We start from the raw sequence: 24636 nt of genomic DNA on the forward strand, positions 1-24636 counted from the left end.
TTCTTCTGTGGTTGAGAAGATACTATGTGTGATTTCAATGTTTTAAAATTTGAGACTGGTCTTATGCCCTAACATACATTCTGTCCTGGAGAATGATCCAAGTACACTGAGTAGAATGTGTATTAGGCTGTAATTGGGTGGGTTGTTTTCTATATGTCATATAGGTCTAATTGGTTTATGGTATTATTCAAGTCCTCTGTTTCCTTATTGATTTTCAGTCTAGATGTTCAATCCACTTATGAAAGTGGTGTATCGAAGTCTCCAACTATTATGTAGTACTGTCTACTGCTCCTTTCATTTTCACCAATGTTTATTTATGTATTGGGGCTCTTATTAGGTGCACATGTTTATATTTGATTTATCTTCTTGTTGCATTGACCCTCTTATTAATATATAGTGTCCCTTTTTTTTGTCTCTTGTAACAGATTTTGATTTAGAGTCCATCTTAATTTCCTGGCTGCTATGACAAAGGCCATAAAATAGGTTGGCATAACAACAGGAATTTATTGGCCCATTGGTTCAAAGACTAAGAGGACTGCTTCTCCCTTGGGTTGGTATTGTCCAGGCTGGATGGTAATTCCTGAGTTCTTTGACTTTGCCATCACATGGTGATTTTCTCTCCTTTCTCTTCTGGGTTCCACTGACTTCTAACTTCCTGCTCCTCCCTGTGGCCTTTTCTTTTAATAGGCCTCCAGTAACAGGGTTAAGACCCGTTCTGATTCAGTTGGGCCATTCTTTAACTAAAAACAACATCTTCAAATGGTACTACTTAAAAAGGGTTCTCCCACATGAATGAGATTAAGATTAAGAACATCCTTTTTCCCCTGGGGTTCATAACCCAAACTTTCACAAAGTTTATTTTCTGATTTTAGTATAGCCACCCTAACTCTCTTGGTTACTATTTACATGGATTTTTTTTCATCCCTTTATGTTCAACTTATTTGTGTCTTTGAAATTTAAGTTGTATTTCTTCTAAACAACATATAGTTCTATCTTGCTCTTGTATCCATGCTAATCTCTGCTTGTTGACTGGAGAGTTTAATCCATTTGCACTCAAAGTAATGGCTGATAATGCAGGGTGTAGTAGAGCCATTTTGTCATTTTTTTCTTGTGCATCTTATACCTTTTTTGTCCCTCATTTCCCTGCTTCCTCTTTTGTGTATAGTTGATCTTTTGTATTGAAACTGCTTTTGTGTTGAAATTCCCTTCACATTACCTTTTTTATATATTCAAAAAATATTTTCTTGGTGGTTACTATGAGTTTTATATTTACAATCCTAAAACTATAACAATGTAGTTTGAATTGATAACAACTTCAAAACCATATGCAATCTCTGCTTCTATACCCCTCTGTTCCCTCTCTTTAGTTCTTTTCACAAATTACCTCTTTATATTATGTATTTCCAGTAACCTGAAATAGGATTATTTTTATGCCTTTGTAGTTTAGGTTATGTGAGAAATAAAAAGTAGAGTTACATAGCAAGACTGTAGTAATCCAGGCATTTATAATTACCCATGTTGTTACCTTTGCTGGAGAACCTTTATTGGGGAACTTCGTTTCTTCCGAAGGCTTCAAGCTCCTGCCTACCTTTCCTTTCAACCTGAAGACCTCCTTTTAAGATTTTTGCAGAGCAGATTTAGTAGTTTTTGAACTTCCTCAGCTTTTGTTTATCTGGGAATGTCTTACAGTGAGACTCATTTTTAAAGGTAGGTTTTGCTAGATATACATTTTGGGGCTTTATTTTTTTCTTTCAGCACTTCAAGTCCTGCTTGTTCTTTCCCCTCATTTCTGATGGGAATTAGGTGCTAAATCTTATCGAGGATTCCCGTGTATGTGATGAGTCACTCCTCTCTTGCTACTTTCTGGATTTTCTCTTTCTCTTTGCCCTTGGACAGTTTAAGAATAATGGGTCTCTGTGCAGATCTCTTTAAGTTTACCCTATTTGGAATTTATTGGTCTACTTGGATGTGTATATTCATGTCTTTCATCAAATTTGAGAAGCTTTTGGTTATTGTATTAGTCAGCCAAAGGGGTGCTGATGCAAAGTACCAGAACTATGTTAGCTTTGATAAAGGGTATTTATTTGGGGAAGAAGCTTTAAGTTACCAGGCCCTAAAGTGCCCAACTCAAGGTACCATAAGAAGTACTTTCCACCCAAAGCCACTGGCCACATGCTGAAGCAATATGGCAGGTGATGTCTGCGAGGGTTCAGCCTTCCTTCATCCTCTTCAGGCTCCATGGTCCCAGCTTCTTCCAATCTCAGCTGCAGGTTGGGATAAATGTCTCTCTCCTCAGGGCTGATTCTTTCTGGGTTCAGCTGCTCAGTTCTTTTCACAAGGTCAGCTATAGAGGCTCATCTCTCTTCCTGGGGCCTCTGCCATGTCTAAAGAGCTGTCTCTCTTCCTCTGCATACTTTTTCTCTGTGCTCTTCTTCTCCATTTATTTACTTATAAGGGCTTCCAGCATCAAAACTCAAACTCTCTTCTGTGCCAATCATAGTTTACTCAAGTAAAAGTGAAACCCCCTGCATTTAATACAATCTAATACACCTAGAAGAACAGAACAGTTTACAAACACAGTCAAAAATCTATTTTGGAATTCATAAACAATACCTGTGGTCACCCCTCGGGCTGAAGTGTGGTTTGCTGGCCTGGCGGGGGAGCAGCCGCGGCAGGCCAAGCCGCTGCCCCCATAATAGGGTGGCCGGTCGGACTCACCGCCACCCCTGAAGGAAGCTCGGCATGGGCACAGAGTGCCCTCGGGTCTCCCCTTCTCGGCAGCCATGCTTCCGCGGCCGCCCCTCCTCCCGGATGGCACCACCCAATGCCTGTGGGGCGGCACCCTTCTTCTTCTTTCTCCCTGCGCAGGCGCAGGGCGGAAAAATCCAGTCTGCCCTCTTCCCTTCCCCCGACAGCAGCAACAGCCAGGCGTGGGCGGGAAACTCCAGTCTGCCCCCCACGCCAGCAACAGCAGCCACCAATCCCTAAACCCTGCCCCTTCCCCCAGCAATAGCGACAGCCAATCCCTAACCACCACTCCTCCCCTGTCCAGCACCTCCCACTGACCTTTCTCCAGCAACCAATCAGAGCAGGGTGTGGCTTCAACCAATCAGCCTTCCCCAGCCCCTATAAAACTGTTGCCTCTCCCTCAATAAAGTGGACTTGCCTGTTTACCTTGTCTCCACAGTAGTTCTTCTGCCGTGCGCCCTCCAGTCCTGAGAGCCCCCGACAAGGGCCTGGCCTCCCTTGTCCCCAGTTTGTCGCCTGCTTCTCCGGGCGACCCCTTCGTCGCCTGCTTCTCCAGGCGACCCCTTCATCGCCGGCTTCTCCGGGCGACCCCTTCGTCCCCGGCTTCACCGGGCGACCCCGTCAGCCGAACCGCGCAACCCCTTGTGAGACCGATCCCTCGTCTGCTGCCGGACCGACCCCTCGTCCCAAGCGGAACCGACCTCTCGTCCCAAGCGGGACTGACCCCTCGTCCGCAGCCAGACCCCACCTCTACCGACCGAGCAAGCCGCCGCAAATACCAAACTGCTACAGTCATTATTTCTTCAAATGTTCCTTCTGCCCCTTTCCTTTTCTCTTCTAATGGAATTCCCATAGCAAATATGTTGGTACAATTTCATGATTTCCTTCAGATCTCTTTGGCTCTACTCACTTTTTAAATTCTGTTTTCTTTCTCCTCTTCAGACTGAATAATTTCAACTAGCTTCTTTTCAAGATCACCAAATCTTCCTTCTACCTGTTTATAGTACTTTTCAACTCTAGAATCTCTGTTCTCTCTCTTTAAAATGTTCTAATCGCTCCTTTTGGTCATGCATCACCTTTGCAATTTCCTTTAGTTCTATGTCCATAATTTTCTTTAGCTCAGTGAACTTATTTGTGAGAGTTGACTTAATCCCTGATTACTCATCCAGTATCTGTGCTTCTTCTGTTGTTTTACTTTGTTCCTCTCAATGGACCATCTCTTCTGTTTCTTTGTATGCTTTGTGATCTTTTGTCAAAGTCTGGGCTTTTCATTATTTTGGCTTCTTGACTCTGGAATTCTACCAGATTTTAGGGTACATTGGCTGTGTGTTGAGATTCTTCTTCAATATCCAGCCCAGTTTATACTGAATGTACAGGTCAGCTTATGGTGAAAAGTTAGATTCTTCTCAGTGTTTCTAAGCATGCATCTTGCCCTGGCATGTTTGGGACCTTTCAAGAATTTTTCAGTATATGCAACTGTTTTCTCTCTACAAAAGGAGTTTCTCTTCTCCGGTTCTCCTCTTCAGGCCCTGGGTTGTGCTGTTTGTATCAATTACAGTCTTTCACCCCAGGCACTGCAGTCATCTCAGTTCCGTTCCCCTGCTCTGCTCCTCCTTTCTGCACTGTTTCTCCATCCTTGGCAAATTCCATGTTAGGCAAAACAAACACATGCTTTAAGTCAGTCTTCGAAGAAGGAGATTGGAGCTGATGTACAAAGACGTGTAATGTGTGTGTTTGGGTGAGAGAATCACCAGGCATCAGGGACCAGCACTTCAAGATGTGCAGGCTGCCAAACCATCAAGCCTCAGATGCTGGGCCAAGCCAACAGCTGGGGAGGGGCTCACAAGTGAAGGTGTTCTGCAGCTTTCCAACCAATTTTAGGCTTTCTTTTTCCTGATTCATTGTTTACTGAAAAGTTATGTATTGCCAGTCAATTTCCAGAATTCTGGGAAAGTTGTTTCTGACAGAGTCTGCCAGGTTTCCACTATTCTAAGAAGAGCCATTCACCAGGAGCTTCTTATTCCACCATTTTGCTGATGTCACCACCTCAAGTTTTGGGTTCTCATAAATAATTACTTTTTTTAAAGTTTATTATTATCTTTAATAATTTGGCATATTTTGTGGATCTGACTCTACAGTTGATATTCAAAAGAATTTGGCAGTTGATAAATCATGCAGAAGTGAACAAAAATATAATATTGTAGAGGAGCACCGTAGCATGTTTAAAAAAAGAATTTTTTCACTCTAGATCAAAGAATGTCAGAAGAAATCACAGTTATATATGAGGAACTTGGTTTGGGAGACTTATTTTTTTGGATTGAAGAGTTAAATTGCCTTTTAAATCATTAACTAATTTATCATAATATTGGGGGGTGAAACGCATGCTTTCAAAGGATCTAGAATTGTCATGTCTCCTTTGTTTAACAGAATATTTCTTCAGAAATACCAGAGGTGGTATTAAAAACAGGTAATCAGACCAATTTTTAAATATAAGCCTAATTCTTGAGCTGCAATGCTTTTAAACTTCTCTTCCTTCACTGAGTAGGTTATGTCTCTTTTTAGAGCATAGTGTCCTTCTTTCTAGTAGATGAGGCCATTGTTGGCCTGTGGGAGGGTCTGGCTGAGTAGACTGATGTCTGAACCCTGGACTTTCCCTTGCCAGCATGCACAATTAAGGAACCCATGCTCCCATCAGTAAGAGGAGGCTGGAGGGACACACTGGGTATGCCTATGACCAGAACCACATGCATGCTCTCCATTCCCTGTCATTTATGGTTCCATAAGAATTTAGACGTCACTTTCAAGAGATAAGTTCAATAATATTGCAAAATGCAGATAATATGAGGATGAGATTAGTTTTTGATTCAGAGAGATATTCAAGACAGGAATTACAAATAGACGCAGGTCTGCCGAGTATGGGGTCCTACACCTGAGCCATCCAATATGGGAGCCTCGAGCCATGTGTGGCTCCTGAGCACATGGCTGGCCCAAACTGAACTGTGAGTGTGAAGAATACACTGGGTAGGAAGGTTTGGTATGAACAAAACAATATAAACATCCCATTCACTTTTATATTGACTATGTGGTGGTTTGAAGCTGTCTGTACACCAGAAAACATGTTCTTAAATCTGACCCTGTGGGTGTGGACCCAGTATAAGTAGGGCTCTTTGATGAGGCTACTTCAGTTGAGGTGTGGCCCAGCTCCCTCAGGACAGTCCTTAATCCTATTACTGGAGTTCAGAGAGGGAGCAAGAAGCTGAAATCAATGAAACCCAGAAGAGATGGGTGCCACCATGTGCCTTGCCATGTGACAGAGGTGCCAAGGATCGCGGGCAGCTGGTCTTGGGGAAGAAAGCTTCGCCCTGATGAGCCTTGGGTTGGACATCATCGTGGCTTCAAAACCATGAAGCAAAAATTCCCATTGTTCAAACTACGAGCCATTTCTTGAAATTTGCTTTGAGCAGCGTAGGAAACTAAGACTGCATTTTGAAGGGAACGTATTTTGGACACAGTGGGTTCAATAAAATATTATTAAAAGTAATATCTGTTACTTTTAATAATAGAAAACTTAAATGCTGTGGCCACTTGCATACGTGGCTCACATTGCATTACTGTTGGGTCATATGCAGTCCTGGGGGGTTGCAGACCCCCACGGTGTCCCCACCACCCAGGCTGCCCTCCCCTGGAGTACCCCACCCTTTTGACATGCTAGATCCAATCACAGCCACAGCCCACACTGCGCTGCATTTGCCATGCTTCTCACCGACCTTCTCCACCTGCCAAACACCCATGTGCTCCCAGGCTCAGAGGCCACGTGCTTGGGGAAGCCCCCAACTCCATCTGGCCCCTCCCTGAGCCCTTTTTGACCCCCACTGAATCACACCTGACACCTCCTGACCTCTCACCTCCTCCCTGACCTCTGTACCCTCCTGACCTCTCACCTCTTCCCTAACCTCAGGCACCCCATTCCTCTCTCCACATTATCAGCCCCACCTCCTCCCAGTCCTCAGGGGTGGACACTGTCCCTGGCATGTCCCCTTCCACCCCCCACACCTGCCCGGCACACAGGACGGGGGGCGGCTCAGCTCAGACAGCCCGAGGGAAGGCAGCAGCCAGTTCCCAGGAAGGGCGAGGCTGAGGGAGGGTTTGCCTGGCCCTCCAGGGGGCTGTGGGGAGTGAGGCTCAGTGGGACTGCAGGAGCCTGAGGCCTCCCTGTCCATGTGGGCAGGGACAGGGGGACCGGGAGGCCCGGCTGGGGTGTGGGTGGGAGCATGGAAGACAAAGGGACTGGAAAGGCCCCCGAGTGCTCAGGCCTCACCCTGGCAGGGCCTCGGCTGGTTGTCTGGGCAGGGCCCTCGGGGGTCCATCCTGGGACTGCAGGAAGGAGGAGGGGCCTAGGGCATGAGGGACCGTCTCCCCAGAGGCCGTCCCCAGGGAAGGGGAGGAGCAGGGGGGCTGCAGAGAGGACCCAGGGACAGATGGGACAGGAGAGCTGGGCCCTGCACCAGGACACTGCGGGCAGGGGCAGGGTAACCAGACGGCGACGACCACCCGGGACCCGGGTGCAACGGATCTGGGGCTGGGGCTGGGTGCTGAGCCGCATCCAGGGAGTCTCCATGGGGAACAGGCAACGTCTCTGCTGGACAGCCCATGGACAGAAGGACAGAGCACCTCACCTTCAGGGCCTGGGGGCTCAGCCCGGCCCCGAGGCAAGGGGCCTGGAGAGCTGGGGAGCGCAGCACCCAGAAAGGCCTTGAGGCCCTGGCACCCGCCCCCCACCTTGCCCGGGGCGAGCTGCAGGAGGAGCCCGCGGGCCCCCAGCCCTGCTCCCCTCCTGCTGGGCGCACCCCTGCGGCCGCCTCCCGCGGGCCTGGGCCCAGGGCGGCCAGGTCAGCTGTGGTGAGGTCCCCGCTGCCCACGCGGCCTCAGGCCCAAGAGGAGTGGCCAAGGGGAGGCGCGCGGCCCCGCAAGCTCCTGGGGAAACCTGCCCCCGCACGCCCCCCGCCTGGGCTGCCCTGGTGGGAGCCCCTGGCCATGGCCCTGAAGGCAGAGCCTCCTCCAGGCAGCCGGGGCAGCGGGGCGAGGCCCGCGGCGGCCTGCCGGGTGACACGCGGGGAGCAGAAGGCAGGCATCGCCTCCAGTCCCTGCTCCTCCCACCCGCCCTGCCCCCTGTCGGGGCATTTCCAGTCCTCTCTGCTCAGAGCTGCGCCAGCTCAAACATCCATCGGAGAAGGAGGTTTTCAAGGAAAGGGTTCCTCTAGGGATTTCACATCTTGCTGCATGGTCTTTAGGCCCCCAGCCTGCATCCTGAAAACTGAACCAAAATTACGCAAATCACTCATCACCTCCCCTCCTGGAGAAGCAGCCTGCAGGGGGCCTGCCACCCCCGGGGGCGCCGCCATTTCCAAGGCCAGGGAGGTCCCGGGCGCCCTGGGAAGGGCCTTGCTGACGCCTCACCCCTAAGCTGGGTCTCCTGCGCCCAGGGGAGCAGGGTGCTCTGTGCGACCTCAGAAGCCCCCGGTGCAGCCGGACCTGCTGAAGGCTGGGGCAGAACAGAGTTGGGGTCCATGCCCTCCCCCAGCAGTCCACAGCCGCCTCTCCTAAAGGCCTCATTTCCGGCCTCCCCCAGCCTGCCATCTGCCGGTGCCGGGAGCCAGCCGCTGCCCCTTCTCCCAGGACACGGCACAGGCGCCAAGGGCCCACCCCCAAGCAGGGGACTCCTCGCACCTTCACCAACCTGTGGGATAGTCGTCTGGTGGTCAGAACCCCGGCCAGAAGGTTCTGGAATTGGCAAGTAGTCGAAATCTGGAATCCTGGCCTCGTGGTGTTTTATTTCTCTCCCACATAAAGATGGAAAGAAAGCCAGTTCTTGACTAAAATGGATCACTAAAATTCATCTGAAATCAAAATGTCTTATTCTAGCCTCATTGGCTCATTGTGGCAACTTTCAACACCTTAATTTAGCAGCCAATGATGGAAGATAATTTATTGAGATGTGATTTCATTTTTCCAGGTATGTGTTTTCCCTCCTCTGTTCTGTGAAGTGAGCCACGCCCTCAGTTCTGCTCAGTACAGGCCTGCAGACAGCTTTGCAGAGACCACCACCACCAAGGCCTCGACCCTCTGGGAGGTGGAGGGGCAGGACAGAGGGCTCTGGGGACAGAGACAAAGAAGAGGAAGCCCAGGAGCTGCCTGCAGGTAGGAGAGTGTATTAGTCAGCCCAAGAGGTGCTGGTGCAAAATACCAGAAATGGGTTGGTTTTTGTAACGGGTATTTATTTGGGGTAGGAGCTTACAGATACCAGGCCATAAAGCATAAGTTACTTCCCTCACCAAAGTCTATTTCCACATGTTGGAGCAAGATGGCTGCTGACGTCTCCAAGGGCTCAGGCTTCCTGGGTTCCTCTGGGCTCAGCTCTTCTGTTTCCTGCACAAGGTCAGCTGTAGACCACGAGGCTCTCTAGACTTTGCCTCTCTCCACAAGGTCAGCTGTAGACTCTCAGGAAAATAGCTCAGTCTCTCTCCCTGGGGCTCCAGCTTCAGCATCAAACTCCAACATCAAAACTCCAATATGAAAAGCCCCCCCAACTCTGTCCTTTGCCACACCTTTTATCTGTGAGTCTCCACCCACCAAGGTTGCGGAGACTCAACACCCTAAAGACATGGCAAAATTAAAGCCCTAATCAAAACCCAATCATGCCCAAGTACAGATCAGGTTACAAACGTAATCCAATATCTATTTTTGGAATTCATAACCATATCAAAGTGCTACAGAGAGGATGGTGTGGGGGCTGCCTGAGGGTAGCAGAGGATGGGGAGTCCATCCGAGGCTCAGAGTTAGGCTAAATCCTTGGGGTGGGGCTGCTGGAGAACTTTCCAGACACCAGAGGGACAGGGAAAAATTCAATGATGATAGGTTGAATACTCCACTGTAACCATAGGATTGGGATTCAGAGTGATTCAATTGGATAGAAGGGATTTACGGGATGTGAGCAGCGTATCCCAGAATTGGATTACAATTCATGCCTGCTGACCCGAGGCTTTGTGGCAGTCTCACCTGCCGTCCCTTAGCTGGGTGTGAAGGTGGCAAGGGCCCTCCAGTGCCGACAGGAGGGCCGGAGCCCTGGGCCAAAAGCCTGGTCCACGGCCACGGGGTGTGGACGTCAGTCACCCACAGTCTCCACAGCACCACGGGGCTGGCACTGGCTGAGCAGCGCGGCCTGATCGTCCTCACGTGACAGTCATGGGGAGCAAACCCAGGCTTTGACTGAGGGATGGGAGGGGGAGCAGGTGCCGTAGAAGGTGGAGGCTGCAAGTTCCAGGCGTGAAGTGGGTGCTCCGAAGGGCGTCGCGGGGTGACGTGGGCTGGGAGGAGTAGCATGGGGGAGCTGGTCAGGAAAAGGGGGACTGCGGGGACAGGGACCAGGAACGCTGAGACCCCGTGGGCTTGGTGATGACGGGACCAGCTGGCCTGCGCGGCTTCCAGGAATCAGTCGCCTGCGGCCCTGCACGTCGCTGGAACTAGGGTGGCTGCAGGGGGCTGGGGGGCTGGGGTTGGGGGCTCAGGGCCAGACTTGCTGATCCCCAGCAGAGGCTGAGCTTTGGCAAAGGGGTGCCTTGAGTTTGGCGCCTGCCTGCAGAAAGGGGAAATCAGCCTAACCATGGAAACGTGGTGAAACGTGTGACACGAAGGCAGGAAACCAGCTCCAGGTGAGACAGAAGTCCTAGTCCTGTGTGTCCCCTGACTGCAAACACTGGTTTTGAGATCAGCTCTTTAAAATGGCAAGGGATGACTGTAAGCCACGAGCGCCATCTCCTGGAGCCAACTGCATGTCACAGGGGACTCCCCAACCCCCAGCCCCACCTGGGCACCTGGTGCTGAGGCAGGAAGGCACTAGGGGATGACCCTCAGTCCCAGGCCTTCTGGCCCTGCACCCTGGCTCAGGCTTCCCAGCCAATCTCTGAGAAAGCCCCCAGCCAGGGCAGGGTACCCCATCCCCCGCCTCCTGCCTCGTGTTGGTTTCCGGGTCCCAGGGAACACCTCCCAGGGTGGGTGCTACAGGAGCCAGAATCTGCTTCCCATGGAGGCCCCACCTGGTGGGGTGGTGAGGTGGGGGGTGCAGGTGGGGGGGTTGGGTTCCCAGACACAAGGAATCCTGTCCCTCGGGCATGAGGGTCCCATGTCGCCTTTGGGCTCAGGAGCTGATCCGCTGGTCATTCTTCTACAGGACGTCACTGGGGCCCCGCCCCATGGGGTCTCACCCACTCTCCTGCTCCCACGTGTCAGAGCCACCTGAGCTGAGCAGCGGGGTCCCCGTCCAGCACCGCCCCCGGGCCCCTCATCTGGGGGTTGCTGGGAGCTGTGCAGAGCCTCGTCCACCCTCAGGACCACCGGGCTCCACTCCACCCTCCTGGTGGTGGCTGCACAACGTGCCTGGGGCCACGGGGTCAAGCCTTACCGTTGCCAAAGCTCGGGGGTCTTTTCAGAGGTCACCTTTACCCCCAGTACCTCCCACTTCCTGAGGGGCTCCTGAGGTGTGGGCTGAGTGCTGACCCCCACTTCCTGCACGTGAGGGACAAACCCCGCCCTCCCCTCCCAGGCAGCACAGCCCTGTGGAGGCTGGGGCAGCAGGGGGGACTGCGGGGTGCATGTGCTGGGCAGGGGGCAGAGAGGAGCTCAGCATGACCCCAGGGCTCAGCTTGCCATGAGGAGGAGCAGCTGTGGGAAGAGGAGCAGGAGGGGGAAGGGCACCCCAAGAGGACAGAGGCAGAGGCTCCCCAACATGTGCAGAGAACTCCGGGAGCGCCTGACAGTCCCCTGGCGCCCCCTCCTAACTGGCCCTCCCCCTGTTTGGGCCCTGGCAGCAGCTCTGTTGGAGTCATGTGACCAGTGGGTGGCCAGGAGGGACCCTGACTAGTAGGGGTACCGGGCAGATGTCTGGGAGCCCCTCAGTCCTCCGTGCAGGGGCTGTGGGCAGGGGGAGAGGGGGTGCGGGCAGCACCCAGAGGGCAAGAGCCTGCAGGAGGAAATTCTGCTGGTTCCCAAGGCTTTCCAGCTTCTGGAGCCCTGGTCCTGGCTGCCCTCCCGGCCCGGCCCTCAGGCCACAGGCCCCGCCTCCATTGCTCAACCTGCACAGCCCCGCCCCCAGGCCCCCAGGCCCTGCTGCCCGCCTTGGCCCAGCCCTCAGGCCCCGCCCTTCGGCTCAACCCCAGGACACGCCCCCAGGCCAGAGACCCTGCCCCCGGGCCCCGCCCCTCGGCTCAGTTCTAGGCCACGCCCAGGCCCCACCTCCAGTTCACTCCAGGCCACGCCCCTCAGTTAACCCTGGCCCCACCCCCTCAGCCCTGTCTTCTGCTCTGGGGTGGCTGCCTCTGCACAGCCTGAGGCAGGTCAGGCCTGTGCACAGCCTTTGGCAGGGCTGCTTTGATGTTTCCATAGAAATGCCCCTTGCACAGAGGCACTGAGGGACACAGCAGGCTGAGGGCATCTGGAAGTGGCCTGTGGAAAGTTGTGCAGATTTCGTGGGTCCCTGGAAGCTTCCATGTTAGGCGATAGAAACCCCCATATTCAATATGCAGCCTTCCAAGCTCCTGAAGCTCCCCCTCCCCAGGCTGGTGTCAAAGTCCAGAGGGGCCTGGCCCCACTGCTGTCCTCGGGGCTGCCCGGCTCACCTGGTCGTGGCCTGCTCAGGCCTCAGACCCTTGGACCTCTGGGAGGGCAAGTCCTCGTCACCACACAGCCCTGGGACCAGTGACCTCCTCGGGCTTCAGCCCTGGATCCTCAGGCTGGTTCCCTCTGACCTCTGACCTTGACCTCTGCCCTCTGTCCCTGTTGACCCTGCCTGTGTTTAGAGACACAGCATCCCTTGGGGTGAGCGTCAGCCTTGGCCCACGCTGGGAGGGGATGCTGACCCCAGGCCTCTTGTTCCCCTGCCAGCACCTGGGCCAGGCCACCAGCCTGTCCCATGGATCAGAAGACAGAGGACAGCAGTGGCTGAGCTGCCACTGCCTCACCTGGCACAGGCTGCCCAGCATGGTGCAGGCAGAAGCACCTGTGCTCGTTTGAGAAAAGCAGTTTCCTCCAGGCACCCTCCATCTCCATTCTGGGCTAGGCCTCGATTTGGACATTTTCTCAGCCTCAAGCTGTAAGCTGACAAACTTCCATTGTCTAGGCCACCTGATTTCATGGTATCTGCTTTGAGCAGCCTAGGAAACCAGAACAGATGTGGGTACCAGGAGAGAGGGGTGCTACTATTGCAAACACGAAACAGAGGAAAGGGCTTTGGAATTGGGTTGGGCAGAGGTTGTAAGAATTGTGAGGTGCTTGAAAGATAAGCCTTAAATTTATTTGAAGAGCCTGTTGGTAGGAATATGAATGCAAAAGGTATTTCTGATGAGTCCTTAGAAAGAATGCATGTGTTATTGAAAATTGGAAGAAAGGCAGTTGTAGCAGTTTGATATGTTTATGAATTCCAATAATAGATATTGGATTATGTTTGTAATCTGGTCTGTACCTGGGTGTTATTGAGTTATGATAAGGGCTTTGATTGGGCCATGTCATTAGGGCTTTGTGTCCCCACCCCTTGGTGGGTGGGGACTCACAGATAAAAGGCATGGCAAAGGACAAAGTGGGAGTTTTGATGTTGGAGTTTGATGCTGAAATCTTAAGCTGGAGTCCCAGGGAAAGAGACAGAACCCTTCACTTGATATTCTACAGTTGACCTTGTGGAGAAAACAGAGGAGCTGAGCCCAGAGGAACCCAGGAAGCCTGAGCCCTCGCACATGTCAGCAGCCATCTTGCTCCAACATGTGGAAATAGACTTTGGTGAGGGAAGTAACTTATGCTTTATGGCCTGGTATCTGTAAGCTCCTACCCCCAAATAAATATCCTTTATAAAAACCAACCAATTTCTTGTATTTTGCATCAGCAGCCCTTTGGCTGACTAATACAGCAGTCTTTGTTTTAAAATGGGAGAGAACTTGGCAATATTGAGTCCTGATGACAGATGGGAGAACTTAAGAGCTATGAACTTGAGGATATTTCCAAGCTAAGTGTGGGTGGAAAGTGCAGCCTGCTTCTCCTTGAACTTTATAATAAAACGTGAGAGGAAAGGGATAACTGGAAACTGAACTCTTGGATACAGAAAACAAAACAAAACAAAACAGACATTGATGATTGGGAAAATTCTGAGCTTTGAGAAAGCAAGTCCCAGAAAATAGCGCTCCCTGTGAGGGTTTAGCTGAGCATGGAACCGGGCAGTGGTTTCCTTCCAAGTCAGGACTGGAAATGCGGCTCTCCAGGTCAGAGCTGGGAATGCCCTGCTGCCTGATGGCTGGGACCCCTGTGCAGCACGTGAAAACCAACAAGCTTCTGTGAGATCCCTATGAAAGGAACCCCTGCCAGCCTGGACTGGAAGGGACAGAAAAGGACAGATGGAAGGAAAACCCCTTCAAGGGCAGAACATAGGAGGCTGAGGTCTGGACCACAGGCATCCACTGGGGCCCAGAGAAGGGGCCACCTGTGCATGTGGGAAGGGCGAGTGTGCCCGCAGCTGGAGGCTGCACCTTCCCCCCCGTCGCTCAACCAACGCTGCTCCCCCCGGTTGCTCAACCAGTGCTGCTCCTCTCTCCTGAGTGGGCAGAGCCCCCACCCAGGATTGCGGAGGGTCTGGCCCCCAGCCCAGGGCTCGAGGAGGGGGACAGTGTACGGGCACTGCAGGAGCCCGGCCAGGCCAGTGCCTGAAGAGGAGGAGGCGGTCGGCGAGCCCGAGGCCCTGGCTCTGGAAGGCGGGGGTTCTCGGGGTGCAGTGGACCCTGGACTGTGAGGCCAGTGGGGCCCGTGGCTCTGACCCCTCCCTGGGATGGTCTCACCCCTGCCTGTGGAGGCCTCAGCAGGGAAGGCCATGTGAGTGGGGTGGGTGTGGGGTAGGGGACCCTCAGGACTCACCTTGCCACCAGGAGCTCGGGTTCCAGCCCCCTATACCCCTCACCGTGGGGGCTTTTGGGCTAACAGGTGCAGTGCAGGGCCCAGAAAAAGCCCCTTCATCTGCGTTTCCACACAGGGCAGCCCCCGTCCCCCACCGCCCCTTCCCTGGCAGGTGATTTGGGACGACGGCTGCATCACGTCCTGCTGCCACCTCTCCGCGGGGTCTGGCTCCAACTGCGCCTCCCCTCAGCGTTGTTCCCAGAGCATGTCCTGACACAGTAATCGCCCCCAGGCCAGCCTGCATCCCCTGGTCTCCTCTAGCTCAGGTGAGCCACCTGGAAGAGATCAGGTAGCACAGGTGTGCTGACGTGGTCCACCAGGCCCTGTGGGTGTCACTGCCGTGGCCCCTCCGCCTGGACGCCAGGGTGACACCAGAAGGCCGGCTCCAAGGTCCTCCTGCTCGTGAGGGGTCTGTGCCAGAGCCTGGGGACTCTCCACGTGTCCCTCCTCCCTACCTGGGCTCACGCCTGGACTGAACCCCAGGGCCCCCGTGGTCAGGTGGGGCCATGTCTGAGCTCACATCAGGGCACATGGCCAGGCAGGCCCCTGCCAGCCTCTCCAGCTCTTCCGCCTCCTGGGTGACGTTCCAGTTGGCAGGGCCGCCACTGTCATTGGCCTTGAGTGACCATGTGGCGGCTCAGCACCCGCTGTGGCCAGGAGCCCCTCTGCCCTGTCGGGGTGAGGAGTCCTCCCATGTGGCATTTCATGAGTGGGGCTATTTGTTCCCGTGCCCATTCCAGCTCATTCTGACTCTGCAGGGTCTGCTTCATTTCTGTCTCTTGGGAAATGTGCATTTATTGCTCTGATTTAAAATAAGGAGGAAGAATTCCCCAGGAGAGTCCCCCTTTCACTCCTCTCAGATGTGGGCAGCTCAGAGGGGAGGCTCGTTTTCTCCAGCCCCGAGGACTCAGGCAGGGGGGGTCACAGAGGGCTGCACCCCTTCTCCCCTCACTAGGGTTGAGGGGCTCCCAATCAAGGCCCCAGCCAAGGGTCAGCTGAGGGGAGGGAGGGGGGGAGAGGGCCAGGGAGGGACTGTCCATGAAATCCCATTTTCCTGAAGCCTCATGTTCAGTTCTCAGAAGAAGCTGAGGTCTGAAGTCCCAGGTGTGGCCGTCAGGGGGCCCAGTGACCTGACAGATGACCTCTGACCTAAGCCCTGCACGGCCACTGTGTCCTCGAGTGCAGGGAAGGCATGAGGGGCCACGCCAAGCTCGCGTTGGTTTAACTAAGAGCGCCCTCAGCCTCCACTGTAGGAGGATGTGGTGGCTTCAGCGGGACTGCGTGGAGTCTGTAGGAAGGTCAGACCCATTCCTCCAGAGTCCAGAGCCCCAGACGTGGGCAGGGGCCTGCTCGGTTCACACAGAGTCAGGGGATGGCAGTCGGCTGAGGCACACCGAGCCTCAGGCACAACCAGCTGAGGCACACCGAGGCTCAGGGACAGCCAGCTGAGGCACACCAAGCCTCAGGGCACAGCCAGCTGAGCCATAGTGAGTCTCGGGGACAGCCAGCTCTGAGGCACACCGGGCCTTGGGGACAGCCAGCTGAGGCACACTGAGCCTCGGGGCACAGCCAGCTGAGGCACACCAAACCTCGGGGACAGCCAGCTGAGGCACACTGAGCCGCAGGGCACCAGTTATGGAAGGTCCAATGTGTCTGCCAGCAAAGGAAAAGAGCACGTCTCTACGCTGCCAGGTGATTGCAACCCCCTTGCTATAGTTTTCTTTTTTCAGTGCAAGTAGTTTGCAGGCTGATCCCAGGAAGTACCTCAGGAAGGGAAGGTGGGGTGGAGACAGCGATGAGAAAGTGGCAGAGAGCGCAAGGCAGCGGGTCTCAGAGGGTGACTGCTGTGAGCCCCTGAGCTCAGTCCTGGGGCTCTTAGGAGACAGTGTAGACCACTCATCTGAGTTTTCCCTGCAGAGGTGGATAGGGCTGGGGCAGTGGCCCACCAGCTCCTGTGTCCTGTGTGCCTCCCTGCAAGGGGCACTGACTCCCTGACATTTCCAGCATGCCCAGTGTGTGGACAGGGCAGGCTCAGGTGACTTGAAAAGCCCCCAGGTGAGAACTGCAGGTGCTGTTCTTGTTTTGGGGTTTGGGTACACAGTAGTGGTGTGCTGAGGGGACATGGGGGGCAAACCTATAGCATCTGCCACATCTTTATTGAGTGCCTACTGTGTGATGAGGCATCATCACAGTATAGCTCCCAAATGAAAAGACTAGAACCTAGTAAATTAGAGACAGTGGGACACCCAGTGAAGCAGGAAGGGGACAGTTTAGTTACAGCGGGTTAGAGCAGGCTTTCGGAGGAAATAGCATCTGAATCTGAATGTTGAGAAAACCCAAAATCCAGACATCTGGGGAGCAGCATTTTAGGTGCAGGACAACCAGTGAGGAAGGCCTGAGAGGAGAGAGGGCAATTGTGAAGGTGAAAGGAGCTGATGGTTGGAGGACTCACTGCTTTCCATCCTTTTGATCCTAGTTCTGCTCCAGGCCCCCAGAGCCATAAATCCACTCCCTCTTCCAAAGTCAGTCCTTGAGAGGCCCCTCACTCAGGGGTCAGGGGAAGGGTCTGGGCTCCCCCATCCAATTATCCCCACTCCTCAGAAGCCCTTTCACCTTAGACAAGGCCTCCAGATCTGAGCCTTACTTTCCTCCTCTGCAAAATGGCAGGAAAAACAGTGTCTACCTTGTAGCATTGGGAAGCAGGTTGGGAGGCTCCCTTTCTCCCAGGCAGAGGAGAAGGGGTCCCAGTGCATGTTAATCTTGTACCCTGCAAGGTTGTTGAATTTGTTTTTGACTCTATTACTTTTCTTGTGAATTCTTTGGTATTGTCTATACAAAGGATCCTGTCATCATGAACAGAGTTTTACTTCTTCCTTTTCAATTTGGATGACTTTTATTTCTTATTCTTGTCTAATTGCTCTGGCTAGAACTTCCAGTACAATGTTGAAGAACAGTAATGAATGCAGAAACCATTATCTTATTCCTGATCTCAGAGGGAAAGCTTTCTGTCTTTCATCATTGAGTAAGATATTAGCTATGGCATTTTCATAAATGCCCTTTAGAATGCCAAGGAAGTTCCTCTCTCTTAATTTTTTCTGAATGTCTTCATCACAAACAGGTGTTGGATATTTTCAAATGTCTTTACTGTGTCAATTGAGATGACTGTGTATGTTTTTTCCTTCATTCTATTAATGAGGTGAATTTGTTTGATTGTTTTCTGTTGAACTAGCCTTGTATTTCTGGGATAAATCCTAGTTGGTCGTGGTGCATACTTATTTTAACATGCTATTGGATTCATTTTCTTTTTGTTTTTGTCTTTATTTATTTTTTCAATATTACATTTAAAAAATATGAGGTCCCCATATACAATTATGGATTGTAATACTCAATATTGAATACCATCAATATATAAAAAGCATAATACATCATGGCCAGGGAAAGTTTATTCCAGGAATATGATTTATTTTTAATCTTCAAAATGGAACACTATAATTCCCTACCTGAAGAGAACAAAAGAGAATAATTTGGCCATCTCAATAAATACAAAAAGGCATTTGATAAAACCCCATGCCTATTTATGATTTTTAAAATTCTTAACAACTGAAAATAAAAGGAAACCTTTTCTTTGAGCTAATAAAAACCTACCACAAACAATATAATTAATGGTGAATTATTGACATTATTCTTTCAGAAATAGAAAATGGCAGAATAGAAGTGGTGATAGCCACTTCAACACATGGTTAGAACCAGAGCAATATGGCAGAATAAGGATATAAAAGGCCTAACAATTGGAGAAGAAAACAGTGAACTCTCATTAACTTGTAGATGACATATTTGTTTAAATACAAAATCCAAAGGAATCTGTAAATTTTAGAATTGATAGTCAATTATTTAAGGTCTGCAGATATGAGATTAATATACAAAATTTTTTCTACTTCTAATACAGTAACAAGGAAATACAAAAGGAAATGTGGTAGCACTGGAAACCCCAAACACTGAGTGAAATTAAAGCCTTAAGTAATATAAAGGGACATATTATATTTATGACTTGGAATAATATTGGAAGATGACAACTTTTATGAAATTGATTAAAACTATAAAAGATTTAAAATAAATCTAAAGTCTTATGAGGTTTTTGTGGAAAAATCAAGCTGATTTTAAAATCAATAAGAAAATACAAAGAGCAAAGACTAGCCAAATCAATTTTGAATAAGAACAAAGCTGATTTATATTGCTATTAAGATCTCTTTTATGACACAGTATTAAGATAATATGATATCATGTGTAGATATATCACCTCCTACCTGACAGTGGATTGACCTCACTCCTGCCCTTCTCCTCAGACAAACTTTCCTCTAACACTGTAGAAGCACACAGAGCTTTGGCTGCCATAACTTCAAACACAGCCTGCTCCAAGCACATCTTGTTTTGAGAAAAGAGCACATACCGAGATCTTTCTCCAGTACTTGCACATAAGCCCTAGCACTTGTTCCTCACCCATATATATACATGACCTATGAGCAGCTGCCTCAGGCAGAGACATATGCAACTGAAATTCTTGCTGTCTCGCTGTCAGCCATGAGGTAGCTTCAACTCTCTATAAGTAAGTTCCCCTAATAAATACTTTTGGGGTGATCACCCTGGTATTTAGTGGTTCTTTGGAATCACAACCAGCTCATTGTTGGGCAGTTTGAGGCAGTCTTTGATGGGCCTTCTCGGATTTCTTTTTCAGGGCAAGTCCAGCTTGCTGGTTCAACAACTGGTATTGAGCAGGAGTCAGGAGAAATGGGCTGGGGACAAGAGGAACTGAATGAGGAAATTCCAAGCTGCCCACAATGGTCCACGCCTGCCACACATCTCTTAGACACCTGTAGGTTGCCTCAGGAGTATAGTGATGCTCCAAAGACCCAGGCAAAATTGCACTCAGCCAGAAAGGAGGTAAAGGATCTTGTGGCTGGCATAGAGTAGCCCCTCCTGTGGGCAGTAAAAGTTGCTACTGAAGCAGAGTTAGCAGCTGAGGCCAGAGAATATAATGTAGAGGAAAAGGTGCAGATGGAGCAAGACATGAGGTCAACTACAACTTTGCAGGTAAGTGATATGATGAAAAAGGTAGATAAAGAGGATAAAGGTGGAAAAAGGAGAATCTAGGTTAAACACCTTGGCCTGCTATGTGCAGAAAAGTGTGGGAAAAGACTCCTTAAAGTGAAGGTATGGGCTATCGTGAAGGTTACCAACTGGGATGCAAAGATACAGAATCCTTTAGAAAGAGAGTGAGTCTGGTGATTTGGTTGAGGTAGTCAGCTCAGAAGACAAGGGTGGGGAAGTGTCTCTGTGCACTCATTCCCTTATACAGAATAAAGTAAAAGAGACACAACCAGTGGGAGCTCAGGGGCCCCTCCAGGAGTGAGTCAAACATATTCCAGATGGGAATATATCCCAACACAGCTGATGGATATTGCAAGCCATTTCTGCCAAAATCCTTAGGAGACACTGGTGGCATAGCTAGTGAGGCTGTGGGTGAGTCTTGTCTGGCAGTAAGGCTGATAAGATCAATAATGCCACTGCCCACCCATCCATCAGATAGGGCTTACATGGGGCAAGGCAGTGCAGGGCAATCATACCTTAACCAGTTGGCTCATTAATGCCTACCAAGATGCATGACTGTTCCCTGGAAAACTATTGAAGCCCAAGCACTACTCAGAGAGCTGACAATGCACTTGGCCATTTATGCCCTGCTCTTCTGGGGCTCTGGCATTGCCACTCTTATACAAACATGAGGAAAACTTATTAAATCAACTACTAAAAGTGGGACCTCTCAGTTGGAAGAGGACACTCCTCCCCACTTTAGGTCCTCCTGCCAGTATACCTTTGTATGAGGCAGGACAAGTCCTTGCTAAGACAGGAAAGAAAGAGACAGATAACAGGATATCCAGAGTTCAGAATGTCAAATGGGAGAGTGAAATACAGGGAAAAGATAATTACCTCTCCCCAAAATCCAGTGCAAAGAGGGTTTCCAGAAGCCAGATGTGGCTGAAAGCTAGGGTGGCACAGGAGAAAATTGACAAGCAATCTAATGCAGTCCTGTTGAAATACCGAAAGGGGCTGAAGCCAGAACAGCAATATACTAGAGGGTCCTGTAGGCAAAGGTTAGAGCTCTGACACCTCAGGAGGAGACAGAAAGAGAATGGCCAAGTTTCCCTGAGATACAGGACCATTCTGGGAGCTGGAATCCATGGAAGTAACTATACACTGGACCCCACAAAATAAAAAAAGGTGTTGGCCCTAGTAGAAAAGGGAGCACAATGAACTACATATATGGGAATCCCCATCAGTTCTCCAGACCCCTGACATACATTCATGGGTATAAGAATGTGTGTTAGTTTGAGGCTTTTATGGACCCCAGAAAATCATATTCTTAGGGCTAATTTATTCCTGTGGGTATAAACCTATTATAGGTGGGATTTTCTTTTTATTCGGTTACTTCAGTAAGGTGTGACCCAGAGTGGATCTTAATCCTCTTACTGAAGTCCTTTATAAATGGGATAAATACAGACAGAAAACCACAGAATACAAAAAAAGCCACAGGAACAGAAAGAAAAAGACAGGAGAACCAAGAGCTGAAATCAACAGATCCCAGGAAAAAGGAAGCCAGGAGCTGAAGCAACAAAACCTGGAAGAGAAGGGAGAGACCAGAAGATGCCTCCATATGCCAGTCTTCAAGAAGAAAGCATCATCAGATTGTGCCTTGTTTTGGACATTTTTCTCAGCCTCAAAATTGTATGTTTACAGCCTGATATCCTCTTTGTAAAAGTCAACCCATTTCTGCAGCTTTTAGCAAACTAAAGCAGGGTGCATCCATCCCAGTATCATCTGTCAGATAGGTCCAACCCCTCTATCCCACAGTGGGTATATCTATCTCCAGTACCTGACAATATACTAGGAGTAGATGCTCTCTTAGGGGCTGCATTAGATACCATTTTGGAGAATTTTGCCTAAAGGTGGGTGTCGTGAAGGCAGGGCTGCAGGGAAATACAAGGTGGGAAACTGCTGTCTACCATGACAAAGGAAAACAGTAGCTATTAAATAAGATCACCCGCTTGTGGGACAAAAAGAAACCTGTGCAACTATCTTGGAATTGGAAAAGGTGAAAATTATATCACCAGCACAGATGACTCTTGATAGGCCAGTTTGGCCTGGATGGAAGCTGGATGGAGTGTGGAAAATGGCCATAGATTATCTGGAACTGAACCAAGTGACTCCTACCATCTGTGCTGCCATAGCCAACATAGCCCAAATATTAGAGACATTAACAACCTGGCTAGGGACCTGTCATGCTATGATGGGCTTAGTGAATGCATTCTTTAGTATGCCAACTGATAAACACTCACAGGACATAGGGAGGACAGCAGTGGGCCTTCTGAGGCCTTCCCCAAGGATATCTACATAGTCCTACTATTTGTCATGGGTTAGGAGCAGAAACCTGGCTACCTTGGGTCCACTTCCAGGAATACATGTAGAACTTTATGTAGATGATATTTTGCTGACCTCTATAGACTCCAGTCTTTTACAGAAACCTACGAGAAGGTCTGGCAGCACCTCCAGAAGAGAATATGGGTAATCAACCCTCAGAAAATGCAGGGACCGGGAAATACTGTCAAGTTCCTCAGGATAATATGGTTACATAAAACTTGTGTTTTTCCATCAGCTGTGAAAAATAAGACACAAGCTTACCCTGCTCACAAATGGTTAAAGAGGTGCAGACTCTTGTGGAGTTATTGGGCTATCTGAGGAGGTTCATTCCTCATTTGGCACAATGCCCATGCCCCCTGTATTGGCTAAGGAAAAGGGAACAGTATGAAATTAGAGTCACAAGGAAGAAGAGAACTTTGTCAAAGAAAAAAATGTAAGTAGCCAAGCACAGGTCCTGCAAACTGTGACTCCAGGGCGACCATTTGAGCTATATATGTCATTACAGAGGATGGAATGGGATGGGCTCTATGGCAAAGGGACAGGGAAGACACAGATCTCCATAGTGTTTTTTTTAAATTTATTTTTTATTTATTTCTCTCCCGTTCCCCCCTTCCCCCAGTTGTCTGCTCTTTGTGTCCATTCACTGTGTGTTCTTCTGTGTCTGCTTGCATTCCTGTCAGTGGCACCAGGAATCTGTGTCTCTTTTTTGTTGTTGTTGCATCATCTTGATGTGTCAGCTCTCTGTGTGCATGGCACCACTCCTCGGCAGCCTGCACTTTTTTCACGTGGGGCAGCTCTCCTTGCAGGGCACATTCCTTGCACATGGGGCTCCCCTAGGTGGGGGACACCCCTACATGGCATGGCACTCCTCGTGCAAATCAGCACTATATGTAGGTCAGCTCACCACATGGGTCAGGAGGCCCTGGGTTTGAACCCTGGACCTCCCATATGGTAGGCAGCCACTCCATCAGTTGAGCTATCAGTTGAGCCAAATCTGCTTCCCTCCATAGGATTGTTTTGTATGTTTTATTTGGCCTTCATTTTTTTTTAATTTATTGAAAATATATCATTCATACATAACATACATGAACAATAAATGTATAATAGTTGTGAACCTACAAAATAAATACATATAACATCAAACATATATACCATCTCACCCTACCACCAATAACTTGCATTGTTTTTAAACCTTTTTAACTAATGATTAAAGAGCACTGTCAAAATATTTCTATTAAACAAAGTATTTTTCCCCTAACTAATCCAATTATTATTATCTTTAGATCATTTATATATGAACATACATAAACAATTAAGTGTATAGTAAAAGTTGTGAACTTACAAAGCAAATATGCATAACATCATACAGGGGTCCCTTACATCAACCCTTCACCAACACCCTGCATCGTCGTGAGATGTTTGTTACAAATTATGAAAGAACATGGTCAAAATCATACCATTGATCAGTTCTTATCTTACATTTGGTGTGTTTTTCTCCCAACCCACCCTTTTTTTTTTTAATATATATTCTTTATGACAGAAGTTGTAAACTTATAAAACAATCATGCACATGGGTAGAATTCCCAAACAACACCCTTTCATCAACATTCCACAACGTGGTGTGTCATTTGCTACAGATAAAATAATATCATCTGATTATTGCCATGTCCATAGTGTACTTTTGGCTCGCATTTTCCATACTGCCTCAGTATCAACACAGTACATCTTTCATATAGATGCAAGAATATTATATTATTACTACTAATCACAGTCCATAGGTCACTCCAGCAATATTTTTCCCATGCTTCTCCACATTCGCAACACCCTGCAGTAGTGATATACATTTGCTCTAGCTAGCAAAGGAAACTGTTGCATCTGTACCATCAACCACAATTCTCACCCACCTCTTGGTTTACTGTGCTATCCAGTTCCTAGATCATTCTCAAGCATTGTCAATTGGCATTTACATAACTAGACTACCATTTTCAGTCACATCTCCATTTATAAACTAGCTGTTACTGTGTGTTACCATCTACTCTATGCATTTACACACTTTTACAGCAAAGCTAATTAAAACTTCTACATACATTAAACAGCAGTAGCTCACTCAGTCCTTCTCTTATCTCCTTTAAGAATCCACCACCTTGAGGGGGTGGGGGGTATATGGGACCTCATATTTTTTGAATCTAATATTAAAAAAAAATAAAGACAAAAAAAAAAAAAAGAATCCACCACCTACCACCAGGTCTTGAAGATATTTTCCAATAATTTCTTCTAGAAGTTTTATGGTTCTTGCTTTTATTTTCAGGTTTTTTAATTCATTTTTGAGTTATTTTTTGTATAGGGTGTGAGATAGGGGTTCTCTTTTCTTCTTTCAGCTATGGATGTCCAATTCTTTCAGGTCCATTTGCAGAATGGGCTGTTCTGCCTGAG

Source organism: Dasypus novemcinctus, chromosome 6, assembly GCF_030445035.2.
Source record: "Dasypus novemcinctus isolate mDasNov1 chromosome 6, mDasNov1.1.hap2, whole genome shotgun sequence".
NCBI classification, from domain to species: Eukaryota; Metazoa; Chordata; class Mammalia; order Cingulata; family Dasypodidae; genus Dasypus; species Dasypus novemcinctus.